At 44.8% G+C, this 27,446-nt stretch overlaps 1 pseudogene; it reads left to right on the top strand.

Annotated features, from left to right (window-relative positions):
• The first annotated feature begins 1,456 nt into the window (after window positions 1-1,456).
• LOC136480380 (FBD-associated F-box protein At1g66320-like) lies at window positions 1,457-26,590 on the top strand (annotated as a pseudogene).
• The last annotated feature ends 856 nt before the right edge of the window (window positions 26,591-27,446 follow it).

The following is a 27,446-nucleotide window of genomic DNA, read 5'->3' as shown; positions in this document are numbered from 1 at the left end:
AGCAATTGACATGCAAAGGCAAAGCAAAACATATACCAGTGTTGATGTATGGTTGCCAAGTGTGGTAAATGCAGACGGTAATGGAATCGAATTATACCAATCACACTCTTTGTTTGGTTCTGGTCGGCAACGGAATAATTAAGAAACGCCACTATACTCGATTTGGAGCAGCATCCAGCTCTCTGCTGGCTAGCTCCATATCCGATTATTACGCGGGATTTGTTTACCGAAGAAGAGGTTGAAATAATTACTCCCCCCATATTAGAAATTAAAGTCATTTTGTACAAGGTTTAGTCAAACATTGAGAATATAAATCATGAATAACTTCTAAGTTGTTGAGTTTAGAAATATGAAAACTATATAAATAGATTTGTCTTAAAAAATACTTTCATAAAAATATGCATATATTACTTTTCAATAAATATTTTTATAAAAATAAGAAGTCGAAGTTATGCTTCGGAGACCGTATCGCTGTCAAAACAACTTCTTTTAGCAACTTGGAGGAAGTATATTTTTTGGACTAAGGGACGAAAAGTGTTCTGCCCAAGCTCACAAGTGAATGGGTGTAGCGCAAAAAATAGACAAAGGTCCTTGTGACCAAGCACCGCATATTCAAACTCACGCCCACATTACATCAAAAGCACGGAACACTCAAATATAGAGAAAGGCACCCCATCTAGTTCTCTAGGCTCATCTGATAACTCCAACCCCATCTTCCAAAGATTTCTAGCACCATGACTTCTAACTGCTTGCAACCGCTTTCCTCTTTAGAAACCACATTACCCACGTCTCCAAATTCCAAACTAACATGTCTTCCAAAGATTTCTAGCACCACCATGGTTTTAAAAGTTTAGGAAGGTGATTTATCCGGTTTTGGAGTTTAGGGAGTTAAAACAGACTTTTGCAAAAATTAAGAGAGGTAATATGTGAAAAGGCTTGGCAACCCATTAGCCCACCCCGACGGGAATACAACCCAGAAACATTGAACCCTAGCCCTGGCCGGAGGAAGCCCGCAACCCGACTCGGCTCTCTGCCTCCACGCTCCCTACCCCCACCTCCCTGACTCCAACTCGCGACTCCTGCCTCCACGCCTCTGCCCCCGCTTCTCCCCACCGGCCGCCGCGGTCCCGTTCACCAGTCGCGCAGCTACCCCTGCCGGACGCCGCCCCGCCTGCCACCACTGGTGACCCCCATTCCCCCACTTGGCCACTCTAGGCTCCACTCTGCAACTGTGCGGCAGCCTTGCAAGTAGCAACCAACTGGTGAGAAGTTAGCCCAGGGTAGAGCCCGTTTCTGGATCCGCCACTGCCTGCGAGCGCCGGCGCGACTACATCGGCGACCTCTGGCAATTCCGCTCCTGCTTCTTCCTGCCACCCCCATTTATTAACCGCTATAAGCGTTCTGCTCGTTCTCACCATTTTCTTGATCAGCAGCGACCCCCCATTTGTTCATAGGAATGCCTCCACGGAAAAGGGGAATGGTGGATGGTGCGGCGTTGCCAGATCCTAGTGGCGATTGCATTAGCGCACACCCGGACGACGTCCTCTATCATGTCCACTCGTTCCTGCCTACGGAAGACGCCGTGCGGACATGCATGCTCGCCCGGCGCTAGCGCCATCTCTAGAAGTCCGCCACAGGTCTGCGCATCTGGTTCGGCCATGGGAATGAACCACCGTCCATGGAGAAGTTCCGATAGTTCGTCATCCATCTGCTGCTCCTCCGCAAACGCGATTCTTCTCTCCACACTGTTGGAAAACTAGGGGTTTCCAGCAGGTAGGATACGGAAGGCCTTCGCCCAGCCGGGTGCTCTGGGCAAAGGTATATTAAGTGGAAGGGGCCCAAGCTCAATTAGTGTTTTATTATTGTATTCACCCACCACCCTTTACATAGCATCCGCTCCCCTTTTATAGGGCACTATTCGCTACTACTCCACGGTACAAATTTGCCCCTTGATAGCTAAGGTACATTCCTGGAATATCCTAACACCAGTACAAATCTTTAGGGGAATCCCGGGTCTTGTCCACCTGCACCGCTTCTGTCTCTTGGGCTTTAGCCTCAGACCCATGGGAGGCCCGTCTCCGATCTTGGGCCGCGGTGCTGTGAGGGCCCCTTTTTTCTTGGGAGAAGACAGCATAGCCTCCGCTCGAGCCACCGGAGTCTCCACCTTTGCTCCTGAGTCTCTGCCTGTGGACTCCTCCGGACATCTTCAGGGTCGTGCTCGGGCCTCCGTCCTACCGACGGCCAGTGGAGGAGGCCTTCTTGTTGCTGGTGGAGGCCTCCTGGGTTTCTTCCCAAAACGTGTGCAGCCTCCGCTTGAATCGTTGGGGTCTTCGCTCTATCGCAGGCCCCACGCGAAGGTTTCGCCTAGCATCCCTGCAAAACACTTACACAAATGTTCCAATGGTATTAGCTTATGTTTGCACTAGCCTCTGCTACTTGTGTATTGGTGTTCCAACATTTCCCCCCTTGAGGGTGCGGTCCGATGCCGAGTGGCAAAGGCTTGCCCCTTTCCCCCCTGGGTTGCCCGTATCGGACCGTTGGAAGGGTGATGTGTCGCCGTTTGACTTGTTGTGGTGGCCCGGTGCCCGATGCGCTCGCGAACAGTCACGACCGTTGGTGTTTGGAATTCGAAGCGTCCCCCCGTGGCCTATATAAAGGGAAAGTTGGTGGGAAGGCCCTCTCGTGCCGCCCGAGACATCACTTTCTCTCCTATAGCTTTCCAAGCCCCGCCTGTGCTGCTCTGCTGTCTTGTCTTGGTGCCTTAGAATTTTCCTTGCACTACTGCTCCTTTTAGCTCTGTGATGCCTTTGGAAGTGGCTTCGCCTACTAGCTCTAATCTTCGTTGGCCTAGCTTTAGCGGTCCTTATTCCCGCTTGCTTGGTGTGAGGTCTGAGGGTTAGTCAAAGAGGTACAAAGAGTGTATGTCTGCATCTGCGAAGGCTCAAGATGATTTAGACAATATTGAAGCTTCTATCGGAGACCTGATTCCCGTTTCCCCGGTTAAGAATGTGAAGGTTCAAATGGCCAAATCTTGGGATTTTGGGCCTTTGCTCATGACGGAAGAGGCAATAAAGGCTCTGGAGGATGAGGGCTGCTTCCCAGCAGGGAAGGGTTGTCCTCTGCGTGGTGAGACTGTGCCTCAGCCGAGGTTGATGAAGCTATTGTCTTCAAGGATTTTTTTGCTTGTGGCCTTCGCATACCTCTATTATATTTCCTCTGCTTGGTTCTTGAGACTTTTAAGGTATAGCTCCATCATCTTACTCCCAACAACGTTCTTATGCTGAGTAAGTTTTGTTACGCCTACGAGACATATGGCGCTCCCCTGGATTTGGATACATTTTGTGCGTATTATGAACTTCAGCGTCAGCCTAAGAAGGTAAAGGTTGACAGCGTGGAAGTTGAGTATCAGTTTGCCAATTATGCCTTTATAGCGAAGAGGGCTCAGAAGGATGGTGGTTTGGAGATTTCCTTCGTGCAGAATAATAAGTGGGAGAAGGACTAGCGTCGCTACTGGTTCTATGTGAAAACTCCTAGAGTTGTTCCTAAGATGGGGCCAAAGGTCAAGAAGTATCCTTTTGCTTCTACAATGGGAGACACGAAGCCTTCGACTCGAGTGAGGCCTCCTGCTGAGGTTGATGTGGAGCGGCGGTGTGTGACGTGGCCTTCGGCAAGGCCTACCACTTCTCTAGAGGTCATGACCTTGTTGAAGAGATGGTGGTATCTAATGTCTAGCCTTTGGGGAAACATAGGCCATGGATGACCTTAGTGAGGATGAAGCTCCCTGTCTTCGGCAGCGCGAAGGGAGAGTTCTGTCCGTGTTTCTATCTTACCCGTGCGGAAGACGAGACCGACGAGGAGTTCGTTAGTGAACTGGAGCAGTCTACCTCCAAGATCCTTGGAGAGATTTCCAAAAGGGAATATTTGTCTCGTCGCCCCATTGGCGGTACCATGCCCCGGTTAAATCGGGTATTTGAAGAGATGAAGGTGAAGTACGGGGATCGTAGGGTTCCTAAGAAGGTTTTGAAGTCGATCGAGGATAAGGCGGTGAAGGCCTCTAAGTCCGCTGCGACCCCTGTTGCTACGGCCCGAGCGGAGTCTAAGAAGAGGAAGAAGACTGACACTCCGAAGGCTGTCGCGGAGAAGAGGAAGATGGCGAAAAACGTCATGGATGCCACTGAAGAGGTGGCGGAGAGTACCCATGATGAGTCAAAAGCTGCGCGTCCCATTGTTGATGCTGGTCAGCCGAAGGCTTCCGTTGCTCGCTCGGATGAAGACCTGATGGCTTCATCTGTTAAGGCGGCGGCTATTGTTCGTGGGGCGGGAGCCTCCAGTGTGGAGCCATTGCCCTATATCCTTGGTGATGACTCGTCTGATTCCAAGGGTGATGCTGCGGGGGCTGGTTCTGCCTCCGCTTCCGCCAGTGAGGAAACCACTTCTATCAAAGCTGGTCGCTTTGCGAAGGCCCAACATTTGGAGGAGTCGAAGGCCGAGTCCGATGAGTGGTCATCTTTGGTTTTGTCCTAAGGTCTGGAGGCTGCGTCGACCTCGCCCCGTGCTAGGGGTGACAGAGCATCAGGTTTTATTGTTGAAACCTTGCACCTAGGTAAATCTATCTTAAGTGCTTTCTGTATTTTACTTGTTTTCGTAGCTCCTCTAATATGTTCTTTCATTTCTTAGCTGAATTGACCAAGGCAATGGAGACGCCAATTCCTAGGGAAAAACTGCTCCCGCTGGCTTGGATCTTACTCGAGTGGGGTTGTGTGCTCCTTCGAAGGCCTCGCTACAGCTTGGAGCTAGTCCTTCGTAGCATGTGCCCCCTGGCGGTGGAGGTTTGATTGGCTTAGCTCTTGTATTTTTCTTTGAACTTGCCGTTGTTTAGTTCTTATTGTTCACTTTTGCTTTAGGCGAAGGTTCTGCCAATACACTAAGTGGGTGGGCAGAAACCCTGCATGCTCTTTATAGCGAGATAGGAGGTTGCATTTCATATTTTTTCTGATGGTTTTGCCTTACTTTTTCTTATATTTTGTCTTTTTGCAAGATTGTGCCCACCATCATTTTAAGAAGGTGGATTTCAACAAGCTGTTGCGTTACAATCTTGAGCATAACTATGTGGTTAGTGCGTAGGCTTTGTATTCTCACCTTATCAGTCTTGGTTTTCTCTATTTTTGTTAACGTTTGTTGTTTTTAGGGACATCATATGTTGGAAATCCTTGAGGAGCGTGCGTCCAAAGAAGTTATCAAGAAGGATGAGGCTATTGAGGTCCTTCAGAAATAGCTGGACAGGGTTGAGGATGAAAAGAAATGGCTTGCTATAGAAGTGGCTGACCTTCGTGCTGCTCTTCAGACTGTTGAGGATTTGAAGATCTAGGTGGTGGCCCTGGAGAAGGACGTTCCTGTCTCGAAGGCCACTAAGGAACTTGCCCTTGCCCGATTGCAGAAAGCGATCGATGCGAATGAAGGCCTTTGGAAGGAGATTGATGCAGAGAAGTCTTCAAGCTAGGTGCTGAGTGTGCAAGTTGATATGCTACAGAAGCATTTAGAAGAGGCGTGGGTTGCTGGTGTCTCGGCCGCTGAGCTGTATCAGGCGGCTTTGGCTGGTTTTGGCGGTGCAACTTCACCTTTGCCGGCTGACGCCTCCGCCTATGGCATACTTGCCTAGTTCAAGGAAAATGTTGCTAAACTGCTAGAGTTTGTCGGAGGCGCTATGGATTTTGGTGCGCTTTTGTGTGCTAGAAATCTCTACAAGACCCTTGGGAAGCTAGGTTGCACGCATTTTGTTGGGCTCAAAGGGCAGAGGGAGTTTGAAGGGCCTTCGGAACTTGGTGAAACTTCGGGGGAGGTTACCAAGTCGGTCAGAAAATTTATGAAGTACTTTTGGTTCAAATTTGGCCACACTGATGCCCGCTCCCTGGCGGAGGCTCGCCGTGCCACGGTTAGTATCTTATCTATATGTGTATCCGTCATGATTTTTCTATCTTTTTGTTGTTCTCTTTTTGTCTTTTGTTCTTATTGATTTTTCTTGTGCTTGTGTAGTATTGACAGAAGGCTGGGGCTCAACATGCCACTAAGGAGGTACAGACGTCGAAGATCGACGAGACTACGAGCCAGAAGTCCTCTGCTGTTGCTTTTGATGCCCAAAAGCCTGGGGAAGCTGCCTCTGCACCTACGGCACCGGAGGTGTAATTTCTAGGTTTTTTAGATATCACTTTAGGCTTAGTGGATGGAGGTCTTCGCATGCTGCCTTGCATACTTGTAAGCTTAATGTAAATTTGATCTACGCAGGTTACCCCTCAGGGGCTTGCGCGAGACATTGTTCCTTTAACTATGATGCAAGATGGTATTTATGTCAGTGGAGAGTTGTGGGAGTATTGGCGTGACACTTTCCCCCATCCTTTGGTTCGTGATATGTTTAGTTTCGTTGTGCGTGATATAGATGATGAACGTGTGGAATTTACCTAGTCATTAGCTTGGCGAGGGCCTTGGCCACCAGTTTAGCTTTAAACCTATGCCAAATTGTTTGGTTAGCCTTCACGGCTTTGTAATGTATGCTTTGGAAAGCCTCAACGCTTTTTGCGTTTGTGTTGTTACTGTCTTCGGGCTCTTTGTTCTCTTTTTTTTCTTTTTTTTGTAAGGTTGTGTCTACGTTTGTGTCATCTGCGCTTGTAATGCGCTCTGTTATAATATGTTTGCTTTCTTTGAATAAACTTAGTTTGAAATAATTGGCTGGGTACTTGTTTCATTGAAGAATCTAGTTACAATTGCTACCTGTGCCGAAGGGCTCTAGCAGACAACACTTATTTTCTTGCTCTTGCCTCCGCTTCTTTCTTCTCTGGTCGACATTGAGTATGAGTCTACATGTCGTAGCGGAGAAGCTGAGGTGCTCGTATTTGATCTTGCTGATGTTGTGAAGGCTTTGGCACAATTTGAGCATTCATTGGATGCGCTAATCTTTATTCTTGATGCTTCTCCAGAGGCCACAGAGCAATTTGAGCAAGCAATGGAGGTCGAAGAAGCATTTCTTGGACATTGTCTCCGCTTGCACCTAGATCATTTTGTTTTTGCCTTCAGCTATGCTAGAGTAGATGTGCTCCTGTTGAACATGATTGATGCTGGGCTACGTCAGATGGTGTCTTCGGTTGCGGGGGATGTTACGAGCCATCGTGTGATACCCTCCCTCAACCTCTGACGCTGATTGCTTACTGCCGGACTGTGGTAATACAACGCCCCATGGAGGCTGTACGACACCAAGTGGAAGATGCGTACAACCTAAACGTGGCCTTCGCCGGGCTGCATGAGCTGTTGTATTTACGAGTCTTCGCACGATACCTTCTATAGGGTCGAGATGGCGGACTAGAGGGGGGTGAATAGTCCTTTCTAAAACTTAATCGCGCCGGCTAATCGAAACAAGTGCGGAATTAAAACTATCGGTCTAGCCAAGACTACTCCCCTCTATCTATGTTCTCTAGCACCTTGCAAAGATCCTAATTAAGTAACTAAGGTGCCAAGCTAGCTTAGAGCTCACCTATCCAATTCTAGGAGCAAGGTCACACAAACCTATGCCACTAGTATTTTGCACACCAGGGAGCTCCTACACAATTCTAGTAAGCAAAAGCACAAAGCTCCTAAGCTCACTAGCAATGCTCAATAACAAGGCAACCAATGCCAAATTAGAGAGCGCAAATACTTAGCTACACAAACTAAGCAATGTGACTAACAAGGTTACACAAACCAAATTAGCCATGCAAGGGAGCTACTTCTATGCTACACAAGCAAGAAGGTAACTAGTGAGCTACACAAGCTAACTAATTACAAGAGCAATTACACAAGAACAATGTATATGAAAGTAATTACAAGCTTGTGTAAGGGGATTGCAAACCAACAGGAAGAACAATGTTGACACGGTGATTTTCTCCTGAGGCTCACATGCTTGCCAACACGCTACGTCCCCATTGTGTTGACCACTCACTTGATGGTTCGGCGGCTAATTGGCATCACCCGCCAAGCCCGCATGTCGGGCACCGCAAGAACCTACCCCAAAAGTGAGGGTAGCTCAATGACACGCTCAATTAGAGTTGCTCTTCGCGGCTCCCACGGGGCGAGCACAATGCCCCTCACAAAGCTCTTCTCTGGAGCACCGCACAAGCTTCTTGCTGGCTTCGACAGAGACCACCACCAAGCCATCTAGGAGGTGGCAACCTCCAAGAGTAACAAGCACCACCGGCTTGCAAGACGATCACCTAGTGCCACTCGATGCAACCTCATGATGCAATCGCACTAGAATCGCTCACTCACTCGATCGGATGAACACTATCAAGCTCAAGTGAGTTAGAGGGCTCCCAAGCACTACCACATAAGCCATCAAGGCTCTAGTTTGCTCAGCAACCGGCCAAAGGCTGGCCAACACTTCTATTTATAGCCCCACAGGCTAAAATAGCCGTTACCCCTTCACTGGGCAGATTTCGGGATGACCGGACGCGTAGGTCGTGTGCACCGGACACGTCCGGTGTGGCGACCGGACGCATCTGGTCGTTGCGTCTGGTCACTGCTTGACTGCCACGTGTCCCATTCAAACAAAGTAGCCGTTGCTGCCCAACGGCCCTCTCTGACACGCTCTAACGCGATGCATCGGACGCACTACAGCGAAGTGATCGGACGCAGGAGGGGCAACGTCCGGTCAAGTCTAGAGAGCTCCAGAGCTGCTCAACTATGACCGAACGCGTCCGGTGTGGCCGACCGGACGCTCCCCTGCATCCGGTCCTCTCTGGACCAACACACGCACCCCACGTCACCATGACCAGATGCTAAATAGTGATTGCACAGCGTCCGATCACTGCTACGAGCCAGAGTCCGGTCACCTCAGCAACTCTGCCCGCGCCTAGCTAGAATATTGGACACGTCTGGTATCGATATCGGATGCGTCCAGTCATGTCAGGAATATTGCCGCCTGGGTCAGATACCAGGTGCGTCTGGTCCTCATGTCGGACGCGTCCGGTCACCCCGTGACTAGCGCATTCAACTCCTTTTCTTCATCAACTTATTCTCCTTTGCAAATGTGCCAACACCACCAAGTGTACAACACCTTGTGCAAGTGTGTTAGCTTTTCACAAACATTTTTAAAGGAGTTAACCACTCAACTTGCCGTGCCACTCGATCCTAGCAATGATGCAAAGTTAGATCACTCGAGTGGCACTGGATGACCGATATGCAAACAAGTTTGCCCCTCTTGATAGTACGGCCATCTATCCTAAACCCGGTCAAGCACTTCTCTACACAACCTATGACCGGTGAAATGAAATACCCTAGGTTATACCTTTGCCTTGCGCATTCCATTCTAACTCCTCCATTGTTGATGCAACACATGCACCAACCAATCAACAAATGATATGATCCACTTCATATCATCACATGACCGTATTGGTTCATCGATCTTGACCTCACTTGCTTTTCATCATTGCCTTCGTCCATCGGCGCCAAGTCTTGCTCAAGCTTCACCGCCACATGGTTCATCGCTCCAAAGCCTCCAACTTGCCCTTCATGCTTGCAACCGGTCCATCAAGACAAGTCTTGTCTTGATCTTCTCCACCTTAGTTACATGACTCAATGTCATGTCTCATATGCAATGAGCTCCTTCATCACATGTGTGAGCCTTGCAACATATTCACATGTGTGAGCTCCTTCAAGCCATCTTCACCGTCATGGCATATGTTGCTCACACACATGTACTTGTGGACTAATCACCTGTGTATCTCACATAAACACATATTAGTCCACCTAGGTTGTCACTCAATTACCAAAACCAAACAAGGACCTTTCAATCTCCCCCTTTTTGGTAATTGATGATAACTCTACAAAGATATGGAAATTAAGCTCTTTTGGATTCATGTTGCTTGCCCAAGCAATTTTACCATGTGTAAATGATTTTGGACAACTACCACAAACTCGAATTGATAGTATTAGCTCCTGCTACATACGTGCTAGAGTATTTGGTTTGAAGCTCGCACATATGCATAGATTGGAATTGTGGGAGAGTAATTACTACCAAATGATGCTAAGATGTATAGAGTAAACCTTTGAAGCATGATACCAATCGGAGTTGCACCTTTAAGTTCATCCTTAGCACCATGGTTAGCTAGATATCACTTGGAAATAAAAGCACTAGATACCTCATGAGATCAACATTAAAAGCAAGGTACTACCATTACTTGAAAAGCATACCAAGTGTCTAGCTATCATCCTATGCATGCTAGTTTTCATTTCATCAATCAAATTCTACAACTAGCATACACCACACAAGCATGCAATTGAATTTAAAAGCTTATGCAATGCAAGCAAGCACATGCATATGCACATATCAAATGCAATCAATCAAAGTTCATGAGCTTGCTTCCCCTACTTGTGTGCTTCTCTTGTTCAAGAATTTTGATCCTTTCACATCCTTCAATGTTGCTCCCCTTCTTTGTTTATGTCCATGTCCAAGCTCTACTTCTTTGTCTCAATCTTTGTTTATGTCCATGTCCAACCTCTACTTCTTTGTCTCAATCTTTCCCAAAGCTTTTATATCTTTGTACAATCTCTCCCCCTTTGGCATCAATTTCCATAAAAGATGTGCTTCTCATTAATGCAAAGGCTTCTTTTGGGTAGATGGTTGAGGCTTGAATCTTGCATTTTTTATGGACATCACTTGATTATTGGAATGACACCACTTGTATAGCTTCTTAAGATACCACACATAGGATCTTTGACCTTGATACCAATTGGTGGGACACCTCCCCCTAAGTCATTCCATGGGTCATCCATTTGATAAACTTGAGCTCTTTGTAGTGAGGGATGCATTCTTTATTTGATGATCGCTTAAAGTTGAGGAGCACTTGTGGAACCACCTTCTTGTATGGTTGATATCATGTGTAGAGATGTGACACCACACATATGATTGATTTGTCAATAAAAACTATTTCTTGAACATTTGCTATTATCATGACTACCATGTGTAGGATATCACTTGTAAGTTGATCTAGACACCACTTGTGAATTCTTGATAAAATACTTGAGTCTAGATGCCACTTGAAACAATTCAAACTAGATATCCATTTGTATTGTTGTCTTGTTCTTGTACTCTTGTCATTATCATGAGCTTCTAATTTTGACTTGACTAAATTGATTTGCCTAAGCTTTCAAGTCTGGTTTGAACCAATGACAAGCTTCTTCACACCTCTTGTAGGGGTTATCTTGCCAATATTGCACTTGTCACTTGTTAGCAATCCAAATTAAATTAAGTACTTGGGTTCACTAGCTCATGAACAAATTCATATACTAACCACTAGATCAATTAATCATTCAAGCAATAGTGGTAGGCTATGAATTTAAAACTTTCATTTGTTATGCATGATCCTATGAAGTATGAACTATATGCACTAACCGCATACTAGTAAGGGATGAAATGATCATGCACATTACAATGATACCTTTACTATCTTGGAGTAGAGGATAGTCACTAGTTTCCAATTAAGCTCAGCAATAGCAATAGCAATGTGAAGTCCAATTTATAGCTTGGTGAAGACCAATCATCATAGATAGAGTCCATTCTTCACCCATATGAAATGAGAACCACTAATGATCAAGTGCATTTTCTTGTTGTGGTTGGCTTGCTTCATCTTTTGATCAATGCTTGCATGAGAGAACTATTTGAAATACCACTTGAATTGCCATGACTAGCTCTCTTTGGGTGTTGCTTATTTTTCTTGAACAACTCTTTTGATTGTTTCAACTAAGCATCTCAAATGTCCCTTAGATCACCACTTTCATGTTAGCCTTCCAAGTACCACACTTGGTTTACCTACACATAGGCGGCAAGCCCCTACACTAGGGAGAAGTGACCTCTCTCCAAAGAACCATCCTTGATACTCACTTGAAATGACTTGATTGATTGATCCAAGTGATGAACTTAACTTGATGAGTAACCTTGATTCCTTCTTTAAGTCCTTTTCTTTCTACTTGTTTAAGTCATTTTCTTTCTACCAAATGATTTCCAATAGTCACTAGAACTTAAACTTCATCTTCATCTTGAGTTTGATCTTGATCTTCCAATTTAAGTACCAAATGTGTGCAAAGTATACTCCACAATCAAGTGACCTTGTACTTTTTGCTTGTTATGCTTCTAGATTATCTCAAAACCAAATTTAGGTACCTCAAACACTTATAAACATATTTCCAACTTGAGAACCTTTCAATCAAAATGACTCCAAACAAATCCAATAATTGTCACTTTTCTGGCAGATTTTATACTCTTCAAAGAAAAATGCATATCTCCCAGAGTATAGATCCCAATACCATGAAATTTGGTGGCGATGTGCTTCACTAAGTTATCTAGCAGCTATAAAAATTTGAGCTTTATTTGACTTCTAGATTGCTACCAGATTTTAATTCTTCGACCACTACTACATGCTGAAAACTGCTGCACTATAGCTAACAAGATCCACTCCAAAACCAAAACATCTCTTATCCAATTCTCATGAAATTTATACAGCATCTTATACCATAAGTCTAGAGCATCTACACCAATTTACATGCCAATCCAATAAGTTTTGATCACTCAAACATGGCTAAGATCACAACTCACTCAGATTTTCAATATAGGATAGATTTTAATCACTTGAGCTATACTTCATCAAATGTGAATCAAACTTGAAATCAACTTGTTTGAATACTTTCACAAGACATAAATCCATTCAATCCACTTACTAAATGTCATCTTATGAACTTATCCAACACAAATCAATCCAAACTTGATTACTAAGCTATTTATCCATTCAAACATCTCATAGCAAGCAACATTGCATATTTTTAACCAATTCAATCAATTCATATGCACCCAAATGAAACGATCAACAAGAGATATACCTCAGTTAGCTCATGATCAATCAATTTGCAAGCTTCAACTCAAATTCTTGCAAGCCATCAAATATATATATCCAATAAATCATCCACAACTTGAATATGACACTTGTGTGTTGTAAGCACTTTTGGACTTCACTAATTCTTGGCTTGGCATTGGGATAGGATTGCATTAAGCATCAATACTTGGCTCAACATATGACGATCAATGTGAAATCAATTGAATCAAGCCTCCAATGCCGATAGTACCTATAAACAATCATCCACTTTTTGATGGTACCCAAACAAGTTTGGGTCCTCTCAAGTTAGGAGCAACATACTTAGGCATAGCCTTAGTAGAGTAGCGGGATGTTTTGCAATCGCAACCAATGAGATACTATTTCCATCCTTTCTAAGCATATTATTATTAATAATTGAAATAGGCTTAGAAATGTTACCTAGGGGACATGAATTAGCCATGTGTCCCCTTTCCCGGCATGAGTAGCACTTTCTCTTTGCTTGAGCCTTTTCTTCCTTGCTCATGTTGTGCTTCTCATTGCCTTGCTTCTCCTTGTTTGCTTGAGCCTTCTTCTCAAGCTTCGTTTGGGCAACCCGAAGCTAGGTGACCCAATATGTCACAACTATAACACCTCATGTGAGCAATCTTCTTCATTTTCTCTTCTTTGTTCTTGCTCATTTGCTTTGCATCTTGATTCATCCTTAGACGCATTGCTCTTTCTCTTGCTTTTCTACCCTCTTCTAGTTTTCTTCTTCTTTATCATCAAATCACCACCATCTTCATGGTTGATCTTGATTTGAGTTTGGGGCTTCTTTTCTTGCTCATCTTGTGGCTCTAGTTGAGGCTTCACTTATTGCTTCACCAATTGCTTAGGTTGGGCACATAGAGGTGAGATTGACCCCATGTGCGGCACTTGAAGCATTTTACATGCTTGAGCCTCTCTTCTTCTTTCATCTCCTTGAGCTTCTCTTTGTTTGGGCAAGTATTTGCAAGATGTCCCACTTCATGGCACCGATAGCACATGAAACAGAGAAAGCTTCTCTTTCTCTTGCTTCTTCATCTTCTTTTCTCTCTTTCTTTCGCCCTTTGTCATCTTCTTCTTGAAGCCAAGGCCACTACTTATCACCATAGTTTCTTTGAGTCTTCAACATGTGCTCAAAGGTGACTTTTGAGTTGTAGCACCTCTCTAACTTGTTGCTCAAATTCTTCACTTCACTTTTGAGCTCATTGTTCTCCTTCAAAAGGTTAGTCTCACAAGACATAGAAGTAAAACAAGCATCTATTTGTGAACAACATGTCATTTCTAATAAATCATCACAAGAGGTGGATACATGCTTCTTGCCTACATCACAAGGGTTAGCAACAATATGTGATTGATCAATTGACCCATGTGATGAGCTCTCACTAGTTTTAGTTTTTCCATTGGAAAGCTCCTTAGTGAGAAAAGCATGGTCTTGTACCAAGTTATCATGAGCAACACTAAGTTCCTCATGAGCCAATTTTAGCTCCTCATGTGAACAAGTAGTAACATAAAGTAGATGCTTTTGTTGTTCACATGTGTTCTTTAGAAAAGAGTTTTCATTTTTCAATTTCTCGGTTTTAGCCATCTCTTTTTCTAAAGCTTTGATCATGCAACCATATCTATCTAGAAGCTTCCTCATATGAATCAAGATCAATCACATTTGCATTAGATACCTTAGTGTCACCTTGTGACATGAAGCAATGTGATGTAGTTGGAGAGCTTGAAGAAACATCGACTCTCATAGCCCGAGCAAGATCCATCATTATCACCATCAAGTGTGCATGGAGTAGCATCATCATTGGCATCACTTGTGGCATCATCATCAATCTTGTCAAGTGATCTTGTGGTATGATCATCATCATCATCACTTGACCATGAGGTGGAGCAATCTTCCACAATTACCGAATTGTGGCTATGCTCAACATCCTCATGTGCCTCCTTCTTGGGCTCATCATCATCATCATCGAAGACCGTCCCATACTTCTCATTGAGATAACTCCAAATCTCATGAGCGCTCTTCATGTCAATGATCTCACCAAATATGCTATCATCCAAAGATCTATACATGATGTCAATAGCTTGGGTGTCGAGATCTAGGCATTTCTCTTGTGCTTGAGTTAGATTATTTTCATCCAACACATGAGAAAAGCCTACATCCATCCACATTTGAGGGCAAATAAACTTGAAATTGCATATCATCCAATTTTTCCACAATGCAAAGTGTGTGCCATAAAAAATGTGTGGACAGTCAACATCTAGCCCATAAGTCACCATCCTCTCGGGTCGGTGAAGACCACAAATGAGAGATCCTAGCTCTAATACCACTTGTAGGGTCGAGATGGCGGACTAGAGGGGGGTGAATAGTCCTTTCTAAACTTAATCGCGCTGGCTAACCGAAACAAGTGTGGAATTAAAACTATCGGTCTAGCCAAGACTACACCCCTCTATCTATGTTCTCTAGCACCTTGTAAAGATCCTAATTAAGCAACTAAGGTGCCAATCTAGCTAGAGCTCACCTATCCAATTCTAGGAGCAAGGTCACATAAACCTATGCCACTAGTATTTTGCACACCGGGGAGCTCCTACACAATTCTAGTAAGCAAAAGCACAAAGCTCCTAAGCTCACTAGCAATGCTCAATAATAAGGCAACCAATGCCAAATTAGAGAGCGCAAATACTTAGCTACACAAACTAAGCAATGTGACTAACAAGGTTACACAAACCAAATTAGCCACGCAAGGGAGCTACTTCTATGCTACACAAGCAAGAAGGTAACTAGTGAGCTACACAAGCTAACTAATTACAAGAGCAACTACACAAGCACAATGTATATAAAAGTAATTACAAGCTTCTGTAAGGGGATTGCAAACCAACGGGTAGAACAATATTAACACGGTGATTTTCTCCTGAGGTTCGTGTGCTTGCAAACATGCTACGTCCCCATTGTGTCGACCACTCACTTGATGGTTTGGTGGCTAATTGGCATCACCCGCCAAGCCCGCACATCGGGCACTACAAGAACCTACCCCAAAAGTGAGGGTAGCTCGATGACATGCTCAATTAGAGTTGCACTTCGCGGCTCCCGTGGGGCGAGCACAATGCCCCTCACAAAGCTCTTCTCTAGAGCACCGCACAAGCTTATTGCAGGCTTCGACGAAGACCACCACCAAGCCATCTAGGAGGCGGCAACCTCCAATAGTAACAAGAACCACCGGCTTGCAAGACGACCATCTAGTGCCACTCGATGCAACCTCACGATGCAATCGCACTAGAATCACTCACTGACTCGATCGGATGAACACTATCAAGCTCAAGTGAGTTAGAGGGCTCCCAAGCACTACCACATAAGCCACCAAGGCTCTAGTGTGCTCAGCAACTGGCCAAAGGCCAGCCAACACTTCTATTTATAGCTCCATGGGCTAAAATAGCCATTACCCCTTCGCTGGGCAGACTTCGGGATGACCAGACACGCAGGTCATGTGCACCGGACGCGTCCGGTGTAGCGATTGGACGCGTCCAGTCGCTGCGTCCAGTCACTGCTTGACCGCCATGTGTCCCATTCAAATGAATTAGCCGTTGTCGCCCAACGGCCCTCTCTGACATGCTCTGACATGACGCATCAGATGCACTACAGCGAAGTGATCGGACGTAGGAGGGGCAGCGTCCGGTCGAGTCTAGAGAGCTCCCACAGCCGCTCAACTGCGGCCGGACGCGTCTGGTGTGGCTGATCGGACACGCCCCTGCGTCCGGTCCTCTTTGGACCAACACTCGCACCCCATGTCACCACGAACTAACGCTAAACAGTGATTGCTCAGCGTCCGGTCACTGCTATGAGCCAGAGTCTGGTCATCTCAGCAACTCTGCTCGCACCTAGCCAGAATACCAGATGGGTCCGGTCACATTAGGAATACTATCGCCTAGGTCAGATACCGGACGCGTCCGGTCCTCATGTCGGACGTGTTCGGTCACCCCATGACCAGCGCATTCAACTCCTTTTCTTCACCAACTTCTTCTCCTTTGCAAATGTGCCAACACCACCAAGTGTACAACACCTTGTGCACGTGTGTTAGCTTTTCACAAACATTTTCAAGGAGTTAACCACTCAACTTGCCGCCACTCGATCCTAGCAATGATGCAAAGTTAGATCACTCGAGTGGCACTAGATGACCGATATGCAAACAAGTTTGCCCCTCTTGATAGTACGGCCATCTATCCTAAACCCGGTCAAGCACTTCTCTACACAACCTATGACCGGTGAAATGAAATGCCCTAGGTTATACCTTTGCCTTGCGCATTCCATTCCAACTCCTCCATTGTTGATGCAACACATGCACCAACCAATCACCAAATGATATGATCCACTTCATATCATCACGTGACCGTATTGGTTCATCGATCTTGACCTCACTTGCTTTTCACCATTGCCTTCGTCCATCGGCGCCAAGTCTTGCTCAAGCTTCACCGCCAAACGGTCCATCGCTCCAAAGCCTCCAACTTGCCCTTCACACTTGCAACCGGTCCATCAAGACAAGTCTTGTCTTGATCTTCTCCACCTTAGTTACATGACTCAATGTCATGTCTCATATGCAATGAGCTCCTTCATCACATGTGTGAGCCTTGCAACATAACCAAGCCATCTTCACCATCATGGCATATGTTGCTCACACACATGTACTTGTGGACTAATCACCTGTGTATCTCACATAAACACATATTAGTCCACCTAGGTTGTCACTCAATTACCAAAACCAAACAAGGACCCTTCACCTTCTGGTCTATCTTTTCTAAAGAAACTCTGGCTTCCATTTTTCTCTTGCTTTGCTCTATAGTATACTGGTTCTTTGTTGGTTTGGCTCCCCCCTAGCGCTCTTCTAGAGGTATGGGGTATGAAAATGTCCTGACTGGGGCTAGTGCTGGGGTAAGACGCTAGATTTTATAGTCTACTACTTGTATGATTTATTAAATCTTGTTGGTTGGCCGATGTTTATTACTTAGGTATGTTTTGAAATTGTAATAAGGCTGACTGATTTCTTTGTACCTGGTGTATCTTTGGTCTTTATTGCTGTTGTACTTTGGCTATTAATCACTAATAGTCATCTGGTGCCTGATAAGGGTAGGTCTTCACCATGTGTTTTCTTGCCCAATGCCTATGGCAATGGTAGGTATTTGTTGGGTTTTTTGGCCTTTTGTCCATTTTGATCAATCCTTGATGCCTGAATGTGGACAGGGCTTTGCCAAGGTTGCAGCCTAATTTAGCTGTGGAGGTCATTCCTTGCTTTTGAGCCTTTGACTAAAGCAAAGGAAGGTCCTCTTTGTTGTGTTGTCGAATGCTGTGGCTCCGTTGCTAGCCACTTTCGACCTTCTCTTTTCATGGTATTCTTGGGGGAATTCCTCTTTATATTTTCAGAGGTTTTTACATGGGTCTTGCCTCGTTAAAAAAGTTACTTATATTAGGAGCCCCCTTTGTGAGGAAAAGAGTATAGGCCCTTTTGCATGAAATGTAAAGAAAATATGAAAATTGGGAGAGGTGCGGTGACCTTCGCTTATAGTTCCGTCGAGGCCACTTTTTTACATTTTAGATATAGAACCTATGCAAACTGTTGATGTTCCATGTATGAGTGGTTGTTTTACCTTCGCTGTCTGTCAAGAAGAACCACCCTAGTCTCCCGATGGCCTTCGCCGTGTATGAACCTTCCCATTTTGGTTGGAGCTTTCCCGCATTGGCCGCATTGGGCTTCCTTCTTAAGACTAGGTCTCCATCTCGTATGAGCTTTCTGACTACCTGGCTGTCTCTCCACTTTTTGGTTTGCTCTTGGTATTTTGTGACGTTTTTCACTACTTCTAGTCTTGTGCCTTCGATTGTCTCCTTGGAGTACTCTTCATCTTCTGCTAGGGCTTGTTTTATGACGCGGAGGCTCTGATGCTTGGCTTCCTTGGGCAGCATTGCTTCTTCACCATATAAGAGTTTGAACGGTGTAAATCCTATTGTTCTAGAGGCTGTGGTGTTATGGGACCACACAACCTTCGGCAATTCCTCTACCCATTTGCCCTTGCGGAGGTTGAATAGAGTCTTCGATATTGCTGAGAATATTACTCTATTGGCTCTTTCAACCGCTCCGTTTGACTCTAGGTGGTAGACTGAAGCGAAGGCTATCTTGGTGCCTATGCTTCTGCAAAATTCCTTGAATTTGTCTAAGTTGAATTGTTTTCCATTGTCAACTGTTAAGGTTCTTGGCACTCCGAACCTGCAAATTATGTTTTGCCAGAAGAACTTTTTTACTGTCTCTAATGTGATTGTTACAAGTGGATTGGCCTCAATCCATCTTGTGAAATATTCTATGGCTAATATTGCAAACTTATTCCCCCCTTGCGATGGTGGTAACGGCCCAACAAGGTCCATGCCCCATCTTTGTAGGGGCCAAGTGGGTGGGATGAGTTGTACAGTAGCCGAAGGTTTTGACTGGTGTGGGGAGGTGCTCTGGCATGCCTGACATGTCTTGACAATCTCTTCTACGTCTTGGATGTGCGTAGGCTAATAGAATCCTTGCCTGATGGCCTTCGTGGATAGTGCCCTCGGACCAATGTGTGAGCTGCATATCCCTAAGTGGATTTCTTGTAGAAGGTTTTTGCCTTTGCTCTGAGGTATGCACTTGAGCAGCAGTTGGACAACCCCTTTTGTGTATATATTCCATCTCTTAGTGTATAGCTTCTTGCTCTTGCTATCATTCTTGCTGAGCTTGCCTCATCTTCTGTGTGATGCACATTGTTCAGGCAGTCTATGATTAGCTGCCTCTAGTCTTCAGACTCAGTAACTAAGACTATTTTGAATGCCTTCACTGCTACCTGCGTTGCTGGTGCTTGTAATACTTGGTAAAAGTCTCCATTTGGTATGGGTAAGTTGTTTGCTGCTGCCTCCACCAGTTCGTCTGCTTCTGCATTTTTTGCTCTTGGTATATACAGCAGGGTGAATCCCTAGAACCTCCGCTCAAGAGCCCTTATTGTGGCCAGGTATTTGACTAATTCTAGTTCTCGTGCCATATATTCTTTTTTTGACTTGTCCTGCTATGACTTGGGAGTCTGTTTTTGCCAGTAATATTTTTGCTCTGAGTGCCTTTGCCTTGCTGTGGCCTAGTATGAGGCCTTTGTATTCTGCTATATTATTTGTTGCCTTGAATTCTAACCTTGCTGCATACTTTGTACGGAGGCCAGATGGTGATATCAAAACGGTGGAGGCCCTGGCGCCTAGATGTCCCCAAGCTCTGTTTGTGTGTAGTATCCAGATTTGAGGCTGAGGCTGTGGGGTTTGGTGTGCCGAAGGTGTCCAATCTGCCATAAAATCTGCTAGCGCTTGTGATTTGATTGTTGTTCTTGATACATAGTTGAGCTCGAACTGGGATAGTTTTGTTGCCCATTTTCCTATTCTTTCGAAGGCTTCTTTATTGCTGAGTATGTCTCCGAGTGGTTGCGAAGAGGGTACTATAATTTCATGTGCCTAGAAGTAGTGCTTCAATTTTCTTGAGGAGATCAACATTGCATATGCTATTTTTTTTTATCTCTGTATAGCTCCATTTTGCTCCTAATAGGGCTTCTAAAATGTAATAGACATGCTGTTGAATGACCTTTCACTTTTCTTCTTTCTCTGGAACAAGAAACCCACTGACCGCATGGTCAGAGGCTGCAACATATAACAGCAATGGAGCCTCTGGATCTAGCACTATCACCAAGAGTCTAGTAGCCAAATAATTTTTGAGCTGTTGGAAGGCCTTCGACTGATCTAGCCATCTTGTCTTGGCTTGGGCCAAGCATTGGAAATTGTTCGTTCATAAGCAGATCTCTTCCTGGGTTTGTCTCCGCTTTTCTTGGGCTCGACCCACCATACCCTAGAATATGCTATTTTGAGTCCTCCGGTACCCCGAGATCTAACATAATAATCAAAGCTAGGGCGACGAAGCCCAAAGTCAGGTAGAGCGGTTCGCTTGAGTTGCTCAACCGTCCCTTTGTTCGGTGCTTCGTCAAAGGGGATAGGAATGTGCACTTTTGTTCATGTGCACATCAACACAATCCTGCTACGGAGCCCAAAAAGGGGTTGTAGATACTACTGTATGAACAACGGATGCTGGCTATCTTACAGAAATACAATAGATTCCTCCATTTAAGTGGTTCTCACTTCTCCTTGGGATAATTGATTCTTTTATAGGATTCGCATGGGATCGCCCCCATTCCACCTTGTCTCCACCTCTCAAAGCTTTGAAGAATGGGAGGCTGCGTTCTGCTGACTTTGAAATGAATCTGTTTAGCGTTGTTATTCTTCCGGTGAGTTTTTGGACTTTCTTTTTGGTTGATGGTTCCACCATTGAGATTATGGCCTTCGTTTTGTCTGGGTTGGCCCTTATACCTTCGGGTCCTATGATGTACCTAAGCATTTTACCTATGCATACGCCGAAGACACACTTTTCTGGGTTGAGTTTTACCCCGGCTTCTCTTAGATTGGCGAAGGTTTTCTTTAAATCTGCTATGTGATCTTCTTCATTCTTGCTCATTACCACAATATCATCAACATAGGCTATAATGTTTTTCTGTAGCCGTGGGTCGAGGACCACCTTCGTCATTCTAGCAAAGGTTGATCCTGCGCTCTTTAGTCCTTCGGGCATTCTGATGTAACAATAAGTTCCGAAGGGGGTAGTGAAACTTGTATTCTCCTCATCTTCTTTGTTGAGCTAGATTTGGTGATATCCTAAAAAGCAGTCCAGGAGGGAAAAGCGTTTGCATTTTGCCACCTTGTCGATGGAGGCATCTATCCTTTGTAATGGAAATGAGTCTTTCTTGCATGCTTTGTTCAGATCTATGAAGTCTATGCACATCTCATCTTTCCATTTTTCTTCGGTACTAGTACTACATTTGCCAGCCATTCTGAGTACTTGACTTCTCTAATGATGTTTGCGTCTAATAGCCTCTGTACTTCGGCCTTTGCTGCTAAGATTCTATCCTCTGACATTTTCCTTTATCGCTGCTTCCTTGGTTTTATTCTGGGGTTGATGTCAAGGGAGTGCTGTATAATATCCCTGCTGACCCCTTTCAGGTCGGAGGCTGACCAGGCGAAGATGCCTTTGTTCTTGGCTAAAGTTTCTATGAGTTCTGCTTCTTCTTTTGATAGGTTGTCATCGATAGTGACCTTTCTATCTGGGACTGCATCTTCTAATGGGACTAACTTTGTTTCTTCTTGATCTTTGAGATCTGTTTTGCCCTTCGACATGTCCGGAGGCTTTGGTAAGATGTGTTTGGCTACATCGACAGAATTGATATTGCGCTGAGATTTATAGATGGCTCTTTCTATGTTTCTTGCCTCCTTCTGACTGCCATGGACTGTGATGGTTCCATGCAAGGCTAGCATTTTCATACACAGATAGCCCATATGGATGGCTGCATTAAACTTATTTGCAAACCCTCTTCCAAAGATGGCATTATAGGGGTAGTAGAGATCTACTACGTCGAAGGTCACATATTCTGTTCTTGCATTTTCCTGACCTCCGAAGGAGACTGGCAGGGATATTTTTCCTAATGCATCGATCCTCTTTCTTCTAAAACCAATTAATGGTGTGTCCAAAGGCTGCAACTGACTCTTGCTTAGCTTCATCTGGTCGAAGGCATTGACAAAGATAATATCTGCAGAGCTTCTGGACTCTATGAGAACCCTATTGATTTCCCATCCTACAATGTTAGCCTTGATCACCATGGTGTTGGTGTGAGGGTAGCTTTCCAACTGCAGATCTTGTTCTGAGAAGGTGATTTGCGTCTTTGACCAATCTATGTAGCGCACTAGGCCTTGAACTACTATGTTGTTGATCAACCTGAGGTGATCTTTCTTCTGCTTCTTTGTCTGGAACTCCATCGAGGAGCCTCTGGCTATAGGCAATATCATGTCGATGGTGGGTAGGGGTGTGTGACGGTTGAGTTGGTTTTCTAGGTTAGGTTCATTTTTGGGTGTTGCCGGCTGTGTTGGTGGGGGCAGAGGCAATGCCTCTAGCTGCCTATTGTATACTTGAGATGGCTGGTTGGTCTCGATGAATGTTATGTGCGAAGGCCTCAGGTTTATGTAGGTGAGGTTGACTTCTGCCCATTGGTTGCTAGTCTGCCCCTACTGCTGAGTACTTGGTCGCCATGCGGGTAGGAAATTTAGATAGTAGGCGTTAGCTAAAGTGGATGGTGAATTTGGGTGGAGTTTAGGCTTGGGTATATTGGGCAATATTGCTGCTGAGGAGATGCAGCGAAGGTATGGTTTACCTCTCTTGCGGGTTGTTGTGGCGGAGGTTACGGATTTGCTCTGCTTTTGATCCTTTCTTGGGTCTCCTTAGCATCCGGGCAATCCCTAGTGATGTGCCCCTTGTTCTATCCATAAAAGAAGCAATACTGCCTTCGCTGCCTTTGGTTTTGGTTTCTATTCTAGTTCCTTCCTTGGCCATTTCTCTTGCCTTTGACTTGTTTCTGAGGCGCACTATTTGGGCATGCCTTCGCCGGTTGTTGCCCTTGTTGGCTGCTTTGCCCTTGCTGTGGCTGTGGCTGGCATTGGCTTCTGTTGCCCCTCTGGGCGTTCCTGCTATTGCCCTGGAACTGCTTGCTCTAGTTTTGCTCTTCTAGCCTTCTATAGAGGTCATTGTCAGATCTACAATATTTCTCAAATTCGTTGTAAAGGTCTTCGATGGTCCTTGACATTTCCCTGGCTAGATGAGCTGCGAAGGGTCCTATGCAAAGGCCCTTGATTGCTGCTTCGATAGCAACGTCTTCCGGAACATTGGGTGCTTTTGCCTTCATTTGCACAAATTTTTGGAAGTAGTCTTTTAAGGCTTCTCCTTGATTTTGCTTGCATTGAAACAGATCCATGGAAGTCAAGGATTCACTTGTGAATCCTTTGAAATTTGCTAAGATCTTGTCACGAAGGTCTTCCCATGAATACACAGAACTTGGCTTTAGCATCGAATACTAGGCTAGCGTGTCGCCTTTGGCTGTGATGACAAAAGATTTGGCTAGCACCGCTTCATTTCCACCAGCGGAGGCTACTGTCGCCTCAAAGCTCATGATGAATTGGTGTGGGTCTAATCTTCCGTTGAATTTGGGCAAAGTGATGGGTTTCTAGGAGGGAGGCCAGGGTGAGCTCTGGATACCTTTGGATAGTGGTGATTTGGAATCAATGGTTCTGTGGGTTTGTGGCAAAGTGTAAGGCATGCTGAAATTTGGTTGAGCCATTGTATGTGGCGGGGGTTGGGTTGGCTTTGATTTGCTGAGTGGAATTGGTTGGATGTGTTGAAGCTAGATTGCAAAGGCTGCATACTTTGTATCTCGGCCTGTAGGACGGCTAGCTGTTGCCTGATCTCCGCTACCTGAGATGATGTTTGGGCTGACCGTTGATTTGCGGCGAAGGCTGCTGCGACCCTATCTCTTTCTTGCTGCATGCTCTGCAACTGAGCCTGTAATTGTTGAAGCTCTTGCTCCAAGGTGGGGTTTGGGGCTTGCTGCTCCTCAAAAGCTGGAGGTTGGTCTTCGACGGCCGGCTGTAGCCTGGTCTTCTGGGGCGGTGGCGTAGGTGCTTCGGGTGCTGCGCCTGGGTCTTCCCCTTGGTACGGGATCCGCAGGTGCCCTTGCTGAGGCTGCTCTTTTAATTGCCATTGTGGGTTTTGCTTGGCCAACACGCGGTGGGCGCCAATGTTGGAAAACTGAGGATTTCCAGCAGGTAGGATACGGAAGGCTTTCGCCTAGTCGGGAGCTCTGGGCGAAGGTATGTGAAGTGGAAGGTGGGACCAAGCTCAATTAGGGTTTCATTAATGTATTCACCCACCACCCTTTCATAGCATCCGACTTCCCCTTTTATTGAGCACTGTTCGCTACTACTTTATGGTATAAATTTATCCTTTGACAGCTAAGGTACATTCCTGGAATATCCTAACACCAATACAAATCTTCAGGGACATCCCGGGTCTTGTTCACCTGCACCGCCTTTGCTTCTTGGGCTTTAGCCTCAGGCCCATGGGAGGCCCGTCTCCGATCTTGGGCCGCGGTGCTATGAGGACCTCTTTCTCTTGGGCGAAGACAGCATAGCCTCCGCCCGAGCCGCCGGAGCCTCCGCCTTCGCACCTGAGTCTCCGCCTGTGGACTCCTCCGGACATCTTCAGGGTCATGCTCGGGCCTCCATCCTACCGATGGCCAGTGGCAGAGGCCTTCTTGCTGCTAGCGGAGGCATCCTAGGTTTCTTCCCGAAACGTGCGTGCCCTCCGCTTGAATCGCTGGGGTCTTCGCTCCATCGCAAGCCCCACGCGAAGGCTTCACCTAGAATCCCTGTAAAACACTTACACAAATGTTCCATTGGTATTAGCTTATGTTTGCACTAGCCTCCGCTACTCGTGTATTGGTGTTCCAACACACACATGCGAGCTCAGGTTACGGGACCAGACCTACCCACCTAGCCACTCGTGGGGTGATGATAAACTCGGTCTGAATCTCTGGATCCGCCATATTGTAGACTGTGAAGTTCGGATACTCAGGCTCGAAATCCAGGACATTCGTTTCAAATTTGGCATGCCACTTGTCTCTCAGCACTTGACAACGCTAGCACTTGTCGGTGTAGTGTTGACCGACAATCTCTGCAACTTCTCGAATTGTCCGAATCTGGAACATCTATAGTTCGCTGACTCTATACATTTTATGGGGCGCAGCAGATCTCTTAAAAATCCCTGAAATACCTGAGTTTCAGCAATTACTGTTATTTTGATACGGGGTTGCACTCGCACACTCTTATTTGTACACCAAGACTTGTTTCACTTAGGCTAGATATGCATTTCTTCTCGCCTCCTGTTCTGGATAGCATGCCATCATTAAAGGAGGCTTTTTTGAGAGATCCTTTCGAGGGTTGTGATGATCAGGATTGTTACACTTGTATTGACGACAAGGTACTGTTCAGATACGAATACAACAAGTGTATTCTTCTGCAAGCATTGTCGGAAGCTGAGAATTTGACATTGATGTTTGACTACAAAGGGGTACACTTACATTTTTGCACATAACACCTTTATTATGTTGTTTGATTATTATTATTTCCATTGTTGTGCTCTTTGATTATTATTTTTTCCATTGCTATTTTGTCTGCTTATGCTGTCCGATTATTATTTTTTCCAATGTTATGTTGTCTGATTAACCTGACTGTTTTTATTTCTGTTGCGGTATCTATTTCAAGTTCCATATATTCTTAAAAACTGAAGCTGGGTCTGTTTTCACACTGAATAATAGTTGATTTTTTCCTGTCTGCATTTTGTCCAGGCGTATCTTTGCAGGGATTTGGAATGGTGCCCAACTTTTAACAACTTGAGGACACTACTGCTAAATGAATGGTGCGTGGATCCTGACTTTTATGTGTTAAATTGCGTTCTCAAACATTCACCGGTTTTGGAGAAGCTCACCCTTCATCTTTTTACAAAGGTATATATTCTGAATAATTAACTACTGCTTTGTTGAACTAGTTATACGTAATTGGTTGATACTGATAGAATATTGTGGTTTATCTCAGGGACCTCAACATAAACCGGAAATGATAGGGAAGGTACAATCAAATGGAGAGATCAGCTACTATATCAAAACAACTGAAGGAAATCAGAGTCAAATGTGAAGTAGTTAACAAGTTTACAAAGTTTTGAAGTTTCTAGGGTACATTTGGCATACGTAAGTGAACTAGCAAAATACATGGTTCTCTCTATAATTTATTTAAATTTTCCTTCATGTGTGCAAATGAAAATAAGTAAGCTCCTTACTTTCTTGGCAAGCGTTCAATTAACTTAACAATGAGGGTGACATATTTGAATCTTTTATTTTGGCAATTGTGCAGAGAGCTAAGAGATATACAGAGAGAAGTCAAAATTAAATTGCTCTGCATAAACTGTATCACATTATCTTCTGTTAGTTCTTAATATTTTAATTAACTGTCAACATAAACACAAATATCATAACTGGATTATTCCATGATATTTTTACATTATTCTAAGCTTCTAAAGCTCTGAGCGCTACCTTCATAAATGAGTATCTCACACTAGATCTGTGAGATGTTACATTCCCTTGTTATAATATCAATCTTATTTTTCTTTGTAGAAACCAAGTGCATGTACTTGATTAGGCATCAAATCCATTCCTTTGGAAATATAATGGTTTGTGGTTTCTCAAATACTTGTAGCTGCATAAATAGTAGTGTGGTATCCTTACACCAAATCTTAGTTTCTGAATGCTCTCTTTTTTCTTCAGGAGTTTGCATATACTTATGTCCCATTGTCTTCCATAATTTCCTTTTAATTTTCTTCCTGTAGGAAATTGCTTAGGATTTGTTGCATTTTGTGCTTGCCTTTATTTTTATAGGGTTGGAAAGCTGTACTAATGTTTTTAGTCATTTTATTTGATTTTCCTTCTTTCTACCATTCTTTCTACAAATAATTGTTAACAAAACACCATGTTTGGTTCTTGTTTGTTGAAACTAACAGCATGCATTTGATTAGGAACAAAAGC

This window comes from Miscanthus floridulus, chromosome 9 (assembly GCF_019320115.1).
Source record: "Miscanthus floridulus cultivar M001 chromosome 9, ASM1932011v1, whole genome shotgun sequence".
In the NCBI taxonomy this organism is placed as follows: Eukaryota; Viridiplantae; Streptophyta; class Magnoliopsida; order Poales; family Poaceae; genus Miscanthus; species Miscanthus floridulus.
This window is presented reverse-complemented; position numbering and strand designations above follow the sequence as displayed.